This window comes from Epargyreus clarus, unplaced genomic scaffold (genome assembly GCF_041222505.1).
Source record: "Epargyreus clarus isolate Ecla_fem2 unplaced genomic scaffold, WU_Ecla_fem_2.2 ptg000008l, whole genome shotgun sequence".
NCBI lineage: Eukaryota > Metazoa > Arthropoda > Insecta > Lepidoptera > Hesperiidae > Epargyreus > Epargyreus clarus.
Window position 1 is genome coordinate 14,374,503 of NW_027332216.1, and position 17,089 is coordinate 14,391,591.

The following is a 17,089-nucleotide window of genomic DNA, read 5'->3' on the forward strand; positions in this document are numbered from 1 at the left end:
TCTAACAGGGGGTCAAAATGGCCCGAATTGCTTCGAGAAAATAATGCTACGGCCGTACCGTTTTTTTTTTTGGCTCGACTTGGCGGAGGCACTGCCGTGCCTCCAGTTACAGATTAATTTGAATAAATGAGATTTGAATTATTATTAGATTTTTGTGTATGAAAGTTAGAATTTTTAGCTCTTAGCAGGATATTGTCGCTCAAATATCAGCTCAAACGTAGGCAAAACATTGGATAGATTCATTAATAACAACGGGCGCTAAAGGCTTTAATTATCATCAGCGCTCGATAACGGGGATAAATTCATAAGTTTTTTTTTTCGCGTCTTACAACATAAGTGGATTAAATTACGAAATAACTTTGAGAATACATAATTTATGATTATTATTACTTAGTGGTCTTTTACATTTTTTAAATTATAGTTTAAAGTGAAAATTATGCAAATCATTTTTTACTCAAATTTGGGTTAATCAAAATTTAAACTCAAAATAAGACTAATATACAAAACGTACAAAAAGTAGTTACTTAATAAGCTAACACCATGATACGTAACCCTAAACTTCCGTGACAAAAGTGATAATAAAGAACGTAATAAATTTCAAACTCCGTGCGAATGCAATTTGTAAATCATAAAATTTAATAGCCATATCGACATTAGTCGAATGTGTGAAGTTATGTAAAGTTAAAAGTAACTTAACGATCATATTTACGATAACCTTCACGGCGTTTAGTGTTAAGAATGTTTTACAGTGCTTTATAATGACTTTTATTGGTTGTAGTATTTTGGTGATGAATATATTATTAATAGTAGATCGTATTGTAAATATTTTGGGTTCATTGACGTTATAAAAAATAATAATCAAATCAAATCAAATCAATTTTTTTTATTCAAAATAGGTTCTTTACAGATCACTTTTTGAATGTCAAAGCAACTACCACCACTTCACAAGGTATACGAATACGAATACGAATCGAAATACCATAACTACAATTCTGATTAAAGAATAAAAAAATCTTATCATATGTAGTGTAGTTATATTCGTCTAAATTATGGGAGTGACATATGGTAACTATTTTTAAGCAGTTGGATTTTATTTAGACGCATGGCAGTGGATCCACCAAGTTCTGGCAATGCACGCAAATTCACGAATGCACGCACTGTATATACACGAAACGTTTCAGCGTGTAAAGGAAATCCTTTATAATATTTTATAGTCACCACATTAAGAGTCCTGTAAGCTAACATGTCTAATCAAAATAAATAATTGAAAATATTTATTAATGTTTAAGGTTCCGTATTAATTTTTAATCAGCCCTTAGCCTATGTCTAGCTTATAAATGGTTTGATGACCAAAAGTTTTTAGACACCAAACATTTGTTATAATAATAATTTATCTATATATTACGTATTTCTTGAATAAATTCCAACTTTGTTGCATTCACACACAACGTAGCTAACATTACATAAGGAGTGCAGTCGTATAAAAGTGCATTTAAATGTAAGCACTGGAATATATTACAATCAGTTACATTAGCACTGGATGTGGGTAATATTACCTGTTTTCTAACAACAGGTGCAAATACTTGCGGTTAGTCCCATATAAATAGACTGCTCGGAATGTTCGCTTTTTAATTTTATTGTCAACTGAACGGCTACTGTCTGGTTACTGATGTTATAGGCACTAGATTGGAATATATTTAATGAGATAGGCGTAGGTATATTTATTTTAGTATTTTTAGATTTTATTTCTTGTATGTATAACCAACTTTTATAGGCCATAAGTATGGTGGTACGGTTTTAATATAGAACAGAGCCACCGTACCACCAGGGGTATGATGGTGGTACAGTGGCTTTTCCCTGTAATTAAGGTTGATAGGCAAGGAATCCTTTAAGTAATTTCAATTTAGACACTATTTGATAAAAGCTATATGTGTACGTTTAATAGATTTGTCATTTCTAAGTAAACTAAATCATATTAAACCATAGATAAGTATAGATATCTCACCGCCTTGTAATTGAAGGAAGCCACTAAATGGTTTAAACGGCTGACAGTTCTGTCATGGTCATCATGGTGTGATTTACGCGGAAAAATGCCGACATGCGCAGTTAAGTAGTGCAAAAACACGAAATTGAAAAAAAAGTGCGGAGAAATATCGATTCATTCGTAAGTGATCGAAAAACTACATTTTTTTTTTAATATTTGTCAAACTTGAAAATAGATGACAGTGACAATTTCAATTGTCAAAACTCGTTACCTTTTCTTGTTAGGAGTGAGTAATCTATACTAATCTATGTATTAAACCTTAATATAAAACCTTAAACATAAATTTGACGGCAGGTCCTGAAGCATTATTTAGGGTAAAATATTTGAAAAAATAGTCTCCTAAGGATACTAAATAGGTGTGATAGATATAATGCAATAACATAAAAGTATAGAAACAGTAGCGTTTTTAAACTGTTGGGTTAGCAAATATTTTTAACCTAGTACCTATTACATACACTTACATAGGTAAGTGTAAAAATTGATTTACAAGGGTACAGGCCGCTTAAAGATTGAAGACTTTGGGCAGACGTGAATAAGTTCCATTGGGAAGACTTGGGAGTCTGTCTATTACCAGGAATATCGTGACGTTCGACCCCAAGAGCCACCAAACAAACTACTTCACTATGTTTAACATACCTATTTCTATGACATACAAAGATTCAGTTATGTACACACAAATTTTCGCCGTATCGGAGCAAAATATCGCACATCGAGCATCACTTGTTGGCGACAGAAAGCGTTCGACTGAGCTCTTTGCTTTCACGGTGCGGAGAAATTTTATATTAAGACCGATTTATGATCTGTTAATCTTTATTACGATCGAGATTGCTTTTAAAATCCTTGGGCGTTTGAGAAATTTGTACGCAAGAATTTTAGTAATAACGGACTTCCGCTCGCCTTCGTATTGCGAAGTCAAAAATGTAATTTCGTACAAGTATGTTTGACTTGAATAATTAAAGTAAAACATACTTATGAAGGATTATAACTTAAAATGGTCAAGAAAGTAACATTTTTACTATCTATAAAAGTCCTATTCAAATCTTTATATTTAGATGAAATGATGTGGAATATTTCTAGGATTAGCTTGAATGAACATGCAGACAGACAAAATGTAAACTAAACTTTAAAGAGAGAGAGATCGTTTGACTTTTTTGCTCTTGTAGGAAATGTATTTATTTTATATGAAGTATTACGTTAAATCTAAGAAGAGAAAGATATGACAGGTCTTATTAAAATTTTATCAATAGATCAAATTTAAGTTTATCTTATATGCATACCAGACGTGGATTACTGTGTTATGACTGAAGGTTTAAAGAGGTTTTAATCAATTTATTGAATAACCTAATATGAAATTAACCGTTTTATTTTTAGCTAAAGCTGCTAAACTTTAATTTAGATTAGCTAAAGATATCCTGTGTTTTTTAATTCAGTTGGACTATATACATTTTTCCCTATTTCACACATTTTTGGTTGTCTAAGTCGCAACGTTACCAGGACACCAGAAACTAAAAACACTTTTCCTAATATCGTCAATGGAAAAATAAATTATTTTATTGTGATACAATAAATACATATAATCTAAATAAGCTACATGCAAGTAAATGTAAGTAGGTACGTTAATTATGAATTAAGTATCTAATTACATAGTTTTGATTCTTGAGAAACAAACACGTGTGAATGTTTCACTTATTAAAAAAAGTACACTTAATTTACATTTGCTAATTTATTCCTCATTTTATTATGTTCCTGTGTAATTCCCAAGAAGCCGGCAATGCATTCGAACCTGTGTGAATAGATCCACACACCTTAGCTCCGAAACAACTACACAGGACAACAACAACAAAACCTCACCTGTGTTAAAAGCCGACGATCAAACCAATCCTGCCATGCCACACAACAATTCCAACAGCACACACGCACTAATGTAATGTTTAACGAAATGTAATATTCAATTTAACGTAATGTAACGCACACGTGCATTCGCCGCGACGGTTGCAGAGTTACTGTCTTCACTTAGTTCGTTTGTAAGCATGAACTTGGCATTTTCAAGAGCGCGGCTCTATTCGGGTTCTTATGTCGTCTTACTATCGCTGGAATGCGATAGTTTTATAGAACTCGTAACGCAAGTACTTCTTGTGGTATGTTATTGGCTGTCAATATCTGTTGTCCGATAAAAACTGTAGCTTTATTTACTGTTATTTATGTGTTATTTAAAGATGATAAATTATCCATTTGTACTCCTTGAAATTACGTTTTAATTTAATTATAAATTATTTCATATTTAATACTTATATCAAATAAATAGGTATATTTGAATTTATCTTATACGTTATTAGATAATATTAAAAAATAAACATTTTGTTCCATGCTTAAAAGTGTAACACATTTAATTTATTTAAATAGAAATCCGTGTTTTGTATTTTAAGTGAAAACTTTAATGTAAATTTATCGCTACGTATCGTGATAAAATACATAAACAAAATATTAATATTTATACAAATACTTTCACAAATCCAAAGCAACTATTTAGAAAAAATATTTTAGTAACAGAAATAAGTTTACTATTCATTATTATAAAATAAAAAAAAAACGCGTCTCCTTAAAATTGTACCCAATATTACTTCCTCAATTTCGTTGAATGCAACGACACTTCATATGTTAAAATAAGTCAAGCCGGTTGAGCTGGAGGCCATGCCAAAGATTGAGACATACATACAAGCTTACACTCGAGAAACATTAACCTCTGCAGGCGGTTAAATAATAACTTACTTTAAAAAGTACTTTAACAAAGGAGCTTCCAGAATAAACCCTTTCTTCTATGTCCATTGATTGCGGTGGCTACCGTACCGTAACCATGGGCACTCGCCCGAGACTCGATCGCAACTCGAACGACTATTATGATAATGGTGAAGATCTCGTTATTCAATATGCTCCCCTTTGTTTTTATTCACAACTTTTTCTTTTGAACTAGTGGATGGAACCCGGAGTGTTCCGAGTGGCCAGGCATCTAAATGGTGAATATAAGTATCTGTTATCGTCAACTACAGAAAAGTCATGTACGAAATGAATGAATGATAGCTTCAAAGTACTCCATAAAGCAAAATGTGTGCAATGACTACTATTTCTACTTTAGAAGAATTAAAACTAATACGAATCTCAATATGAGTAGTAGAAGTTGCCTGATAGCATGAAAATGCGTCAAAATGTATCAATTTTAATCCAAAAATCCTTACATTACAATGTTTGAATATGTTATGGCTAAATATTAATTAATTTAGTGTTATTAAAATATATATATTATTACGTATTATGTACACTTTACAAAATTATTTTTATATCCATCACATTTTGAAATATTCACAGTAGCGCAACCACGGCCACTCACCCGTATTTCGATGGAAACTCGCAACAGATCTAATTGTATTAGCGTTCTCAGATGCTATCTGTGATAATGCGTAATTGTGCATTAAAAGCACTCGTAAGTGGAACTTGAAATACCCAGCTTAATTAACAGTTCGTGCCGGAAAAATGTAATCATAATGACTGATAGATAGATGCTTTATAACTTTTTGTAATTGAGTTAAGTGAGTACGATGGTAGTGGTTACGTTTTTTTTATAAATTGGCTAGTCTTTTAATTAAATAAGTAGCATTTTATTATTAACGTAAAATAATGCAATGTTTTGCTATACAATGACGAATCAAATTTAACAGCGTCTAGGGTATCACGCAAAAACAAAAAGATAAGTCATTTTCGGGGCGCTCTTCAGTTTTATAAAATTGAATTTAAAATGCGTGCGCGTATGGTTCGCGTCAAACTGCTAGTCCGCTCTGAAGTTGTTGCGAGCAGGTGCAGTCATACAATTTACTATAGCGATACGATTCACTTCTATATTCAGAGCGGACTAGCAGTTATACGCGGACTATAATATTACTTAACTTTTAAGTCGTCAACACATTACTATCCAACTGCTGGGCATGGGTTTCTTCCCAGAGTAAGAGGTGTCCAATACGCAGTTAATTTTGAAAAAAAAAACAGTGTATAGATTTTGGTGGCTTCGAACCTCAGATCGGTTAGAAGAAGTTTCCCTCTGCGTGTTCTACCGGTTTTACAATGGTTTGTGTTCTGAGGAACTCTTCGATCTGGTGCCTACATCACCCTTCCTTCATTGCACCACTCGCCGAAGGATAAGGTTCCATCCACATCAACTGGATGGTCATTTTTGCCGCGTACGTGCAAAATGTGGAATGAACTTCCTCCTGAGGTATTCCCTCAGGACTATGACATGGAGCTCTTCAAGAGGGGTGTAAAAAGAACTCTCCTTCAAAGCTGGCGATGCATTGGCGACTACTCTGGTGTTGCAAATGTCCATAGGCGACGGTGACTGCTTTCCATCAGGTAGCCCGTCTGCCTTATCGTTAGGTTACATATAAAAAAAAATAAAAAGCCCTCAGACTGAGATGCTGATCGTACACTTATTTATTTTTGGTATGTTTTTGTGCGTTTCCTTACTTATCTAGATTTTACCTAAAGTAGGTACAAAGTTGCTGATTTCTTTACATCAGGTAAATTTCACAAAACCCACAGGGTGCCACGCACTGCAAAAAGAGATTATGCCAGAAGCATTTCATATTGTTAATAATGAGAATATTTTCAACATCCTTTTCATATTTACATAAGTATTTTAAATACTTGTCGACGGATACAAATAAAGATGTAGATATTTTAATGGGTCTACATTTTTATCCTGGGTTATTTTTATACTGAGTAAATGCACAAAATAAAAAGGTATTTTATTTTGTGGTAAAGGTCACCATCGTTTATGCCTAGACACCATTCCTTTTACTTGTGAATTATGAATTCCATCCAGGAAATGGGCAATAGCTACTTATAAGAAGTCGAATGAAAAGGTATTTTATCTATACCAATATTATAAAGAGGAGAACTTTGTTTGTTTGTTTGATTGTAATGAATAGGCTCAAAAACTACTGGACCGATTTTAAAAATTATTTCACCATTCGGAAGCTACATTATCCACGAGTAACATAGGCTATATTTTATACGAAATATTTTTGATAAATAGATTTTCAGGCGGTACAAGGTTTGCCGGGTCAGCTAGTTTATAATATAGCAGTAGCAGACGAGCCTGCAGTCAACCTGATGTAAGTGGCTACTGCCGCCAATAGACATCTGTAATTAACCCCAGATAGGATTAGATATTCCTACCTGAGGTTGGTCACAGATGCGCCTACCCCTGAGGACTACGCTGGAACGCCTCGGAAAAGTAAGTCTCCCTTACCACACCCTTCAAACCAGAACACAGCAGCGCCTAACACTGCTGTTATTAGATAGAAATAGTTGTGGCGGTGGTGTCGCCGGAGTCAAACCACAAAGGGTTCTACCACCTTCAAAATGAAGTAGGTAAGTCTTTCATTGCGTAAAATCTGTGTACATGTCCCATTTGCTTAGGAAGTTATATTTATTGCAGTTCTTATAAAACCTAATGTCCCTGTAGTTCCGGGACCAGAATAGGGCTACGGTATCCCCTGCCTGTCGTAAGAGGCGACTAAAAGGGGGCTTCCGGGGTTGCGGACGGCAAGAGTGGGAGCTCGAACCGCCCGACCAGCAACCCCGGTATGAACGGCGGTATGTGTGGTCCCATACCGTCGTGAACACCAGATGGTGTGGTGAGTTCCAAGCTCGCCTGGGCGGTGCCCGACAGGGCAACGCGCCAAGTGGACTCCGGTTGCGTTCCGTTGGAGATCCCGGAGTCCTCTACGCAGCGCAGCGGACGGCTACCGGGGGGGTTTTAGTGCGGTAAGAATCCCACATAACCCCGTGCCGCTCCCACGGCAATGGGTACCTTTTGAAGGTTTCCCCCTCGACAAAAAAAAAGAACAAAAAAAAGGTCTTATAAAAGCTGAAGGAAAGGACAGCCTTAAGTTTAATTCTGTAATTTCCTTAAAAAGAGCCGGGAATTTGATCAGTAAACTTACGAGGACCATATCACTCATCACATCAAATTTTGAATACTTGTACCTCAAATTTCTGATTTAATTATGACATTGTTTAAAACTAACCAATTAGAGCGAAATTTATATATTTTTATTAAGTAACGGGTACTGACGATAGGCACTAAAGTAATTTAACTCCGTATCCTGAGTACCTACCCGTTACGTAATAAATGTAAGAATCTTAATTATGCGTCGCTGATTTATATTTTAAATATTGGTCTTTTACGTGATTTTTCGTAAGGGATATTTTATGATTTATAATTGTTTGTTTTTTTTTGTTTTTCTTTGAGACAGCAAACCGTGCAGTACACCTGATGGTAAGTGTCTACTGCCACTAATCTGTAATCAACCCCAGATAAGATTTTTGCTTGAGTTTGGCACAGATGTATTGCTACCATTAAAGGCTAAGTTAGACCGCCTCAAAAAAGTACCTACATATGTCTCCCTTCAAGGTACTCGTAGCACTCACATTTAACACTGCTGCTATTTGACCGAAATAGGTACCTACGGCAATGGTGACTATAGAGTTAATTCACAAAGGGTCTTACCATTATAAGTATAACCTGTAATAAGTAACATAAGTAGGTAATCGTGACACTAACCGTAAGGAACCACATTACATATATGTCTGTCAATGTGTTTGTGGTATATAGTGATTCTGTTTTTGCAAGTAATTTTCCAAATTATCAGTCAATAAAATAACTGAACACTCAACATCAACAACAATGAAGTCAACAGTATTGACTTTCTCGCTATTGAACTTGAGAACGTTTCCTAGAAGTCGCCTAATTTCGTGACAATACGCACTTATGGTTTTGAAATGCTTCAATAACGACGACTTTCCACATTTACGATTGTATTCATGTTCATTGTGTTCACGTGGCAACGAAATTCAACATATGTGGAACAATATTTAAGATGAAATTATAAAGTAGTACCTAAATACATAATAACGAGGTAATGTTGCTACTGTATTGGATACAGCGCGGGGCAGCGTTCTGGCTCATTTATTTTGTTTACAATTTTAGTTATTTTTAAGATACTGTAAATAAGTAGGTAAATAAATATGAAATGGTACATAATTCCCATTTTGAGAGACAGCTTTCCTAGGGATTGCTCGGTAGCGGACGTTTTAGAGTTAAATTAACATAAAATTATGATTTCTATTTATTTTTTGTTCTCCTAAAAAATGTTGTATTTGAATACTGCGCCATCTATAGTTTCACGGTAAAACTTTTACCTATGGTGGTTTAATACCGGCCTCAAGACAATAACAGCTACGACTAGCATTGTAGTGAAAGTCATGGAAAGCTTTACTTTCTAGCCAACAAGTTTGCGCTGTGTTTGATAGATGGCGTTGTTTACACTAATGTCGATTAAAAAGTTAACGTTCCAGTAACCAATAGCTTACAAATACGCCTTATTTTGCAATTATTACATGATAATTATTATTAGGTGACAATGGCATAATTAAATTTATCTACTACATTCTATAATAGTAGTATACCATAGTAAGATAAAATATGGTTTATTTTTATTTAGTCTGTTTGTATTTGAAAAAGGAAACAATGAAATTTCATGTTACTTAAATGTTATTAATTATAATAAAAATGGTTAATCGGTTTGGCTCGAGAAATGTTATATACTTTTTCCGTATAAAAAGGTAAACAGATTTTTTTAATTTTTTCTGAGTTTTTATTTTTGTTTCTTCTAAAAGTAACAGTGTGATAGAACCTTCGTCGTTGTTTTATCCTAGACTTTGATCTACGCTGATTTGAGTATGCACATTGTAGACGTTTTCAAAGTAATTTTAGTTCCAAAATAGAGAACATTATCGAGGAAGTACTTCCAATCAATCCAAGTGTCTGTCAGTATTTATTCCACAGGTTCCCAAAGTTTTCGTGGTTGCAAACTAAAGCAAGTCATTAAAATTGATAATAACATTAACTCTTAAGATAAGTACTTAGGAATGTTTTTTTAAATAGTGACTTTGAAACGTTGGTGTTTTTACATTCACTTTTGATAATTATTAGTAGATATAACAATAATAAAATAAGTCAAATGATAATCTTAAGACTTAATGTTGCAAAAAATCTTAGTGACTTCATCCTGTAAAGTGAATAATTTACATTACCTATATACCTATGCTGAAATGAATTTAGCGAAAACTAGCTGACCCGGTAAACGTTGTGTTGCCATATAAATAAAAAAAATTAAGGGTGAACAACCCTTCTCACTTAGGGGTATGAAAAATAGGTAGTAGCCGATTCTCAGACCTGCTGAATATGCAAATAAAATTTGGTGAAAATCGGTAAAGCCGGTTCGGAGGAGTACGGTAACTAACACTGTGACACGAGAATTTTATATATAAGATATTGTAAACTGCATATATTTAAAAAAGCTTAAATGATACAATGTTTCAGTGTGTAAGTCATAAAATTTGAGTTTGAAGAGAAAACGAAAAGAGTAAAAAACCGTAACATACTGAGATTATCTTGCTCAATAATATAAGTTTAATAGATATTTCAGCCGTTACCCAAAATTGTATTAACGCACATCATTCTGAACCATCTAAAATTGGGCATCCTTAGGGAAGCGATATCGCTCACTTTGGGAACCTATGGTTTAGTGTGTTTGCAAGCTACATGCGCTGATGTGCAGACAACTTCAAATTGAATTGCATCTAGACTAGATTACTAGAACATTTAGGATTATTAGCATTAGATCTGGTATTGTAATACATGAACACAAACCGCGTCGTACTAATTTCTCACCAGGTAGCTTAAAGGTGGTAAGACCCTTTCTGAAAGGTGGTAAAACTCTTTGCGGTTCGACTCCGGCAGCACCACCGCTACACCTATTTCTGCCTCATAACAGCAGTGTTAAGCGCTGCTGTGTTCTGGTTTGAAGGGTATGATAAGGAAGACATACTTTTCCGAGGCTAGTCTGCTACTCCTATAGTATATATAAAAGATAAACGTATCCATCGATGCATATAAAATAGACTTTAATCACTTATTCTATGTAATTTAGTGGAAGTAAATTGTTAAAGACGACTCACAGTATGTCTCTATAACAGGAACTACCTATACCAGTTACAATTACATTTAATTACATATAATTAACATATAATTTTAAACATATAATTGCATTTACAAATACATTTTGTGACTGTTTCCTACCGTAAGCATATATAACAAAAATGTAAATCCGTTTTTGACTTTAAAGTGAAAAGTATGTCGCCCTTACCACACCCTTTAAACCAGAACACAGCAGCGCTTAACACTGCTGTTATAAGACAGAAATAGGTATGGCGGTGGTGCCGCTGGAATCGAAACACAAAGAGTTCTACTACCTTCGTCAAATTACAAATGTTTTCATATATGTATTTATAGACACTATTTCAGCGCCGTGAACTATTGTCTAAACCACTAAGTATAGACACTTATACTGTGTCTAAACCCTTCTCAATCTGAGAAGAGACGCATTCCCACCAGTGAAATAAACAGTTGACGACAACGAACATGTATTTTGCTAAAATATCGAAATCAAGTCAGAACTTAGACCATAATAGTACTTAACATAAAAAGTTAAAAGCAATAATGAGATGTGCAGTTGATAAAGCGTAGCGTTGCGCTCCAACATACTTGTATCTCAAAGATCTCAGTGACGAGAGTTTAATTGTTTTCTCTATAGCAATGCGGGTAGGGTATGGTGCCAGTTGTAGCGGAGATAAATTATAATGTATCATATGAGTGTTGCTTTTTTTGTTCACGAGGGGTAAATCTTCAAAAGGTACCCGATGCCGAGCGGTTCGAGCTCCCACTGTTGTCGCCCCGGAAGCCCCCTTTTAGTCACCTCTTACGTCAGGCAGTGGATACCGTAGCCCTATTCTTGTCCCGGAACTACAGGACTACAGAGGTCTGGAACTCTATATAAGATGCACCTATTTCTGCCTAATAAGCATCTTAAACGCTGGTGTGTTCTGGTTTAAAGGGATATAAAGTGAACCACAAAGAACACAAGCCTGTGTTGTTTAGCTATTTCACCGGGATATTCAATATACTCGTAAGTGTAGTGTAGTGAAGTTCGACTCCGGCGGCACCACCGACACACCTATTTCTACCTAATAACAGCAGCGTTAGGCGCTGCTGTGTTCCGTTTTGAAGGGTGTGGTAAGGGTAACAGACTTTTCCCAGGCGTTCTAGCTTAGTCCTCAGGGATACCGGCGCATCTGTGCCCGACCTCAGGTAGGATATCTAATCCTATCTGGGGTTGATTACAGATGTCCATGGGCGGCAGTAGCCACTTACCATCAGGTGGACTGGATGCTCGTCTTCTACTCCTATATTATAAAAAAAAAATGCCAGTAATATATAACTCTTTTCACCAATACCTATGGGAACACTGCTACAATGTGTCTGGTCTCTTGATTTGTAGGAAAAGACCCTTACCCAGGACGACTGAAGTAATAAAGGACTGCATGAAGGATACTCAATTGGAGATAAAAAAAAGTTTCTTTAGACTTTCAGGAAGCGTCATTACCGTACCCCAAAGCGCCCGGATGTGGGTAGAAAATAAAACGTTGAGGAACATTCATTACTAAAAAGCTCTTTGAAAGCTCAAGTAATGTACCGAATGGGTTAGATCACATGCATTTTAAAAATAGCTAATATGAAGATAGTAATTTGCGTTTGACTAGTAATTTGGTGCTAAATTGGTGGTTACGTTTTGTACGGGTAATGCACGTACAGTCCTTTTGAAGGTGGTAGAACTCTTTGTGGTTCGACTCCGGCGGCACAACCGCCACACCTATTTCTGCCTCATAACTGCAGAGTTAGGCGCTGCTGAGTCGTACCACAAAGGGTTCTACCACCTTCAAAATGCCTGATACAATTAACTAAGTTAAAACTTGGTAGATTGATTGATTGATAAAATTATATTGGAGATATTCTGTTACGTAAGTGATCTGTGGACACGTCAAATACTATCCGCTTCCAACGATATGAAATTACACACGAATTCGGCAAACATTCCCAAATCGAACCAAACCGAACCTTTTATATGGATTAATCAATTAGATGGATCTTTGCAGTGGTTATCTCCATATGCAATGCAGTGCTTCACACCGCAATGCCACTGGCACTTCAAATTCAATTTTGAGCAAACTTATTATATAAAACTTTATAGCCAAGTGGTTTGAAAATTGGCCTTTACCGCTGCGGATTTGGAATTCGAATTCCAGGCGTTTTACCTCAGATTATGTTAAAGTTATGTGCTTATTAGAAACTAACACTTGCTGTGACAGTAAAGGAAATCGTCGCAAAGAATACTACATACCTGAGAAAGAGGTTCTCAAAGATATCTAATATATAATATATTTTAAAGGAGATATAACCCTCTGTGGTTCATATTATACCTGTTTCTGCTTACTAACAGCAGTGTTACGAGCGGTTGAGTTCTGATTTGAAGGGTGTGGTAAGGGAGACATACTTTTCCGAGGCATTCAACTTAGTTCACAAAGGTAGCATGTGTGGACGACCTCAGATGACAATCCGGTCTCGTCTGGGGTTGATTACAGATGTCTTTGGGCGGCAGTAGCCTCTTAACATCAGATGAACTGCATGCTCGTCTGCTATATCTCGACTTATGCTGAGTTCCAGTAACCTTTTTGCGAGCTTGGCCTGCAGCACGGTATGCAAAACATTGTCCGTAAAACAGTAGGTATATTTATAAGTCGAATTTTTTTTTAATTTTTTTGTGTTTTTTATGTGATTTGTATTTTGTCATAATGATTTCTGTAGTCCTTGCTGTGATTGTTGTTTTCGTGAATAAATGTTACTATTATATTATTATTATATCTATATCTTATATATAAAATTCTCGTGTCACAATGTTAGTTACCGTCCTCCTCCGAAACCGCTTTACCGATTTTCACCAAATTTTGTACGCATATTCAGTAGGTCGTAGAATCGGCTACTATCTATTTTTCATAGCCCTAAATAATAAGGGTTGTTCACCCTTAACATTACTTTATTTATATGGCAACACAACCTTTGCCGGGTCAGCTAGTAATATATATAAAAAAATCGCACTTGGTCCGCGTTGACACGGTGGTGGACCATGGTCTAAAGCGTTCCTATTCTGAAAAAAAAACAGTATTAGTTCCGAGTCCCTTCACTGCTCTTTATAGACTTGTAAGAAGAAAAACATCACACTTGTACGAATTAATCGTCATTATCTTCGTTATCCCCATAAAATATTTCCGTGGCTTTAAAAATAATCTGACGTAACAAAATGGAGAATTAATTCACCGAAAATTAAAAAGCAACTTTAGCACTTAAGCTCAGCGCTGACGTTCTTTCTTTATAATGACCGTTTTAAGCCTTTTAGGCTTATCGCGCCCTCACTTGAGGGTAATCTGCAGGAGCCATCTAAGGTTGTCGGATTGGAGTGGACAAATTATGGCAGAGCGAATTTTTGTTATATAAATACTTGTTTTTTTGTGATCCCAATGCTGGATACTCTCTTCCTCTCTTAGATATTTTACGAGTGTTCTATCGTGCTGAAGGGACTAGTGGTATGTCATCACTGGTGCTTGTAGGCTTCTGTTATTGCCGTCGATAACCCATTATTGTCCCACAGTTGGGCTCGGGTCGCCTTTCAAAGTGTTTAGACCTCAGTCCACTGCGCTGGCCTAGTGCACACAAACTTAAGAACTTTTTTTAAAGAAGCGCGTAGGTTTCCTTAATTTGTTTTCCTTTCACTCCATAGCAAGTGATGATAATTAATCACGCACATAACTATGACAGTCACCGAGGGATATTTTTTTGGTATCATTAGTATAGTCTAACGGATATACAAGTTAACATTGTATCAAATCATTTTAGTCATACATCCTCATAAGGCGCTTAGCTCCAATCCCTATATATGCTAGGCTCAAATCCCCCCACATCTGGATCTAGCTTACATGCCTCCAGAACTTCAAAAAGATCCAATCCTGGCAACCCTATCATTTTGAACGTAGAAACTTTTCGTATCAATCATCACGGTGCGTTCCCCGCTAATACGGATCTGCCCGGCGATCTCGCAGATAATAGAGTAAAGTTTTAAAGAGGTTTTGGTACATTTTGGTTTTATCAAAGCCCTTTTATTGTAGTTTCTGGAGACACGGAGACATAACTTATGGTCGTTGATAAAGTTTGGGAAGAAGATCGTTAGATTGTTAATACTTATAGGTTTTACAGATTTTTTACTTACAGATTTTTTTGTCATACAAGTTACTTATAGTCGTTAAGCACTATAGGATGACTTTAATTTTTTTTATTATACAGAAGTAGGAAACGAGCATGCAGTCTACCTGGTGGTAAGTGGTCAGTGCCGTTAATGGCATTCATCACATCTTTAATCATACCGCAAAAAGGCCAGAGTGCTATCTGCGATCGGTCACAAAAATGTTACTACCCCGAGGATTAAGTTGGTATGCCTTCGATGAGAATGTCTCCCTTACCACACTTTCCAAATCGGAACACCGAAGCGCTTAATACTGTTGTTATAAGATTGAAATTATGATTTTTTTTATTGTATCGATGATCTATTTAGTATCTAATTAGATTCCGTGTGACCTACTAATTACAAATTTATTGCGCTACTCCCTAGGAATGTTGGAAAAAACGCCGTCAATCGCAAATACGTTTCTTAAATTTGTCTATCTGGCAAATTGTCACAAAAAGGCACGGTTATTTTTGCCATGATCTATTGGATTTATCACCGCAATTGAGGGTTGGCTACCCTGAAACTAGACTAACAGGCTACAGTCAGATCAGCTATATCTTAACAAGTGACCCATATATCTGTGTCATTCTAAACACGATTCTAGTACGTGGTTACGGGTGAAGATAACCTAAAATTGGCAACAGAAATAAAATTGCCTGTACCTGCTTTTAAATGATAAATGCAAGCCAACAGTACTTCTGCCAACTCCGAATTCTGTATCGAATAGGGTAGGAAATAAGAGCAACCATATGGACGGAGCATTAACGAGATTTTTTCGATTCGTTCTTGGCAATTGGAAATATTCACGGTTTGATTGCAACGGCAATACATCTCACACATTTTTACCCAATAGTGGTGTTAAGCTGAAGAGTTCTTAACACATTCGATCCAGCGCTATTAGACTCCGAGAAGGCATACCTGAAACGAAAAAGAAAACCATTGAATGACATATTACCTATAGAAAATAAACAGAAAGTACATAGTAAGTGAATCGGATACAAAGTTGTGTTCAGTTTGGGTTTAATGTATTTTAAGTACTTTTGTGCCGCGCGGTTTCACCGCGTTTATGATGGAAAGCTACAACGAAGTCCCGAATAGAATAGCGATACTATTGGAAGTGAATGATCTATTCACGATCAATAGTTGATTATGTAAGTGGCAATAACTATTTATCACCTATCACCAGATATATTGCTTTTGAGCCACGACACCAAGAAAAGATAAAAAAATATAAATATTATCACTAAGCCGCTAAAGACAGAAATAAATGTGACATTGGTGCCACAATTATCACAATCTACAGTAAGACCTGTCTTTATCTTGCTGAAATAACTGAGAAACTCAGGATTTTTGAATTCAAACGACCAGTACAACCGGTTCAAAAGCTAGTAGTAGCTAGTTCTATAAAGTGTTTATCAGAATCTATCTGCTCTAATTGTCGCTATTGACATGTTTAACAGTATCTTAGCAAAGGCATCGATTTAATCTAGCTCCTAAGAGACTACTGTTTGACGTCAGCGAAGATTACTTAGTTAGGAAGCAGCGTTAATTAATCTGTTGAGAGCTAGTAAATTGCAATTTGCATCTATCAGTTTCTTGTTGGGTTCGCTTAATTATGTACTCTCATTAGATTTAATATTTAGTCTTAAGTTATAGTCTTGTCTTAGTCTTGTTTTGCTGAAAACTAAATTAAAGTCATCAGAGGTTTGATGGAAATTCTCCAGAAAATTCTCAAAAATGTAAGGTCTACTGTCTA

The 17,089-nt window shown here is 35.6% G+C and overlaps 1 protein-coding gene across 3 annotated transcripts in view; it reads right to left on the bottom strand.

Moving 5' to 3' along the window:
- The window catches only part of mwh (multiple wing hairs), a 159,186-nt gene that overhangs the window by 101,358 nt on the left and 40,739 nt on the right, over positions 1-17,089 (bottom strand). Inside the window, exon 1 of one of the 3 annotated variants that reach the window (XM_073076178.1) lies at positions 3,896-4,055. The exons of the other annotated variants lie outside the window; for them this stretch is intronic. The gene's annotated coding sequence lies outside the window, so the exon portion shown is untranslated. Of the gene's footprint in view, positions 1-3,895; positions 4,056-17,089 lie in introns of those variants that run through there. 3 annotated transcript variants of the gene reach the window in all.